Genomic DNA, 3,638 nt, shown 5'->3' with positions numbered 1-3,638 from the left:
CAGAGTTGCATCAAACTTTAAATGCTGCAATGTGTGAGGAAGTCTGTTGCCAACTCCGGGGGCGGGGCAGTGTTACAACTCTGCCAAAATTGTCTCAGTGAACCCTGCGAGAAACAAAGCCGACTGAAAGTAAGGGCAGCATTTGTCCTCAGACAAATAGAACCTGATAAACATTCAGAAAAAAACAACTTCCAGATCAAGTGGTTACCTTGAAAACCTGGTCAATGAAGTCAGACACCAATATTTAACTAAATGAGAGGCTCTGGACTGACGCTCTCACAATAATCTGGTAAATGTGAAATATGAAGGTGCAACTTATTCCCTGGTGTCCTAACACTGGCCACTAACACCAGTTTCCCAGCAGCACCTGTGTGTTGTCAACTGAAGAAGGTGCACGTTCCCACACCATCCTCAACCTTCAAGAGTGTTCTGACCAACTGCATTGCAGTCTGGTTCTAGAACTGCTTCACCTCAGGCTAAAACCTTTTAAAGTGGGGTGCAGACAGCTGAGGGAATCACCAGCACCTCCAACATCCTATACAAACCGTTATTCACCTCATGACCTCTGAAAAAAAGCCACCGGCATTGTGACGGACTCCTCCCATCCCTCTCCATCCTCCCGTCTGGAAGAACACCTTTACATTCTTCCCCCAAGCACACCGGTTCCTGAAGACCATGCCGCCCCATCCTCTGTGGACTCTGTCAGTGGCACATGCTTTTACTGAGAAATTTAAAGTACCTTCTTTTTAAAAAGAGGGTTTCCTGAAATATTTTTTTTTACAAAATGAAGAAGTTAACACACAAACCGCTTGCCAGAAGCAGAGATGTACATGATATAGTATAACAGAGCCTGTTTCAGAGGGGCGTATTAACGGAAGTCTCAGATTCAGAGTAGACACTGAACAGCATATAGTGCCTAAATTAAACACCGATTTTCATTTTACTGAGGCAATTCTGGAAGAATACAGCAGACACGATCAGGACCCCGATGCAACTTCATTCAGGGACAAAACCTATTACATCCACTTTAGTTGCAGTGCATTCAGAAAGTATTCACAACACTTTTTCCACATCTTATGCTGCAGCCTTACTCCATAATGGAGTAAATTAATCATTTCCCTCACAATTCTACAAAAAGCACCCCATAATGACAACATGAAAAGTTTTTTTTTTTTTAAACTTCTGCATCCTTTGCTCAATACTTTGATGCACCTTTGACAGCAATTACAGCTTCAAGTCTTCTTGAATATGACTCCACAAGCTTGGTGCAGCGCAAGATAAAAGTGCGAACTGTCATTCATGGCTCACTCACAAACCAAACACCTATGACAGGGAGACACAAAGAGACACTGCAACACTGTGCTGAACATTTTACCAGGCAATGTCACAGCACATCAAAAAAAAAAAATGCATGCTGTTAATACAGTGAGCATGGCACATCTGAACACGAGAGGGTGCACATACTTCATCTGCACGAGTTACTATTAAACGCCTGCTATTCACTTTACGCGACATTTTAAAGATTCATTACGAATCACTTACACGACGTTATGAATTTATTCACATTCATCTCTCCAACATTTATTATTTAACTTTCCTTTTTTTTTTTTTTTTTTTGACCGATATGGATGTACAAATTTATTTAGAAAAACTTCCGGCATGTCAAAGATGTCACACAGTCTTCATTCACATCCCCTTAACACATTTCAAAGAACAATAAAAATATGAGGTAAAATTCATATTTTTACTATTATGTGGCCATTTACAAGTGAGTGGAGAATCCAGAGTACAGATGGGTTCCATTCAAAACTTAAATGTCAGTGCACACTCTGAAATCCCTCTGTGATTTGGTAGATCACTAAAGCAGCAGAACCCACTGTCCTACCACGTGGTTCAAATTTGTGAGCTCGTCTGTTTGTGCCAAACTCAGAAACCAGACTGATTCAGAGAAACGCGGCCCGCTCAGCACAGGATTGTGAATAATGTCACACCGACCAGCTGCACGTCCTCCACACCCATCAACCTTCTCCTTGGTCTTCCTCTTCTCCTCCTGCCTGGGAGCTCTCTCCTCAGCATCCTTTTCCTGCAGCCATTACAGAATCCCAGCAAGAAGGTCCTGGGTTCAAAACCCACCCGCTCCCAGTTCTCCTTGTTCCCCAGATTCACTGCCCTGACCCCAAACGAACAGGAGCAGCCAAAGAAGACGATGACAACTATATTTACTAGTTTTTAAGTTAAGCAAGAACATATATTAAAGTATCAATACTTGAACATTTAAATTTGTTCTACTTCTGTTAATTTCTTTTCAATATGATGGCGCTCTGTGTTTTAACTTTGACCTTTGAGAGAGCAGGGACGTGACGCAAGCCATATGGATTAATATTGGATCTGCTGTCGAAACCCTGAACAAAAACAATACAAAATTTGCAAATAGCTCCACCCACCCACAAAAAACATGAAACTTCTAGGTTCTGTAGGTTTTACTGTCTGAGCTTGAAATTTAATAATAATCAGGTTAACTTCAACTTTTATGCAGAATTACATTTTCAGTATTTCTGTTTGACAATGTGGAAAAAAAAGCATGTTCACATTTAAACAGACAATTTTCAACATTTAGTAACCAAACTCAATCATGTTAGCATTTTAAATTATTTACACATCCAACATTTAATCCCGTCAATCCCGTTTGATGGCCGCCGCGGCACTGAAGTCAACCCCGGTGTAACATCTCCAAACCCCATTTGCATTTATACTCCATCAACACCAGAGATTGAAGATTAAATATACGTAAACCACAATTATTTATGGAAAATATTGCAAACTACAGTTCGGCTTTGGATATCAAAAGTAAAAAAATATAACATGAAATGACCTTCATTTTGCACACTGTGAAACTTAAATTGATGGTTAAGTCTACAAACGGTGAACAGAAGGGAAACGCTGACTGCCGGTGCACCAAGTTACGCTGAAGAGCGTCAGTTGAGTCTGCGCCATCTGTGTGTCATACACAGGATCGTCCTGACCGCCGTTTATCACACGACAAAAAAAAAAAAAAAAAAAAAGGTCAAAAACTAGCAGCGTGTGCAGTGAACATTTTCATTTACACAACACTAAAGAATCATGAATGTAAACAGAGACACTTTTTAACAAAGTGTTTCTTGAAAAAGATGTTTTGAAACCTCACTTCCCACATGTTTTAAATCAATCCTAAGATAGGCAGATTTGGGGCTTAAATATTAGTTTCATTGCAGCTACGCCAGCAAAAAGGTCCGCAAACGTTCGATATGAGAATATTTGAGTACACCCGGAAACGTCAGACGAGTGACAAATTCTGATTGGAAATAAATGGTCAATCTCTTAAAAGATCCCAGATTAACTGGGCAATCCAGGGTCTGTTAAACATTAACAGGCAGATCCCTTTAATTCATATCATCAAACGTAGTTGAGGCTTTGACTGGCACCATTATCACAGCTACTGCCGCTTACAGCCAATAAACCTGCTCCTGAATATGTAAGAATGGGTTAGAATGAATAGCATCTGTTTCAAAGAATCAAAAGATCCAGGATCCATCCATTCATTTATGTTTTACAAACCTGCCTATTCCAGTCGAGGGTCAAGGGGGAGCTGGAGCGTATTC

The sequence above is a fragment of the Thalassophryne amazonica genome, chromosome 21 (assembly GCF_902500255.1).
Source record: "Thalassophryne amazonica chromosome 21, fThaAma1.1, whole genome shotgun sequence".
NCBI lineage: Eukaryota > Metazoa > Chordata > Actinopteri > Batrachoidiformes > Batrachoididae > Thalassophryne > Thalassophryne amazonica.
The sequence above is the reverse complement of the archived record's forward strand: the minus strand, read 5'-3'. Positions refer to the sequence as shown.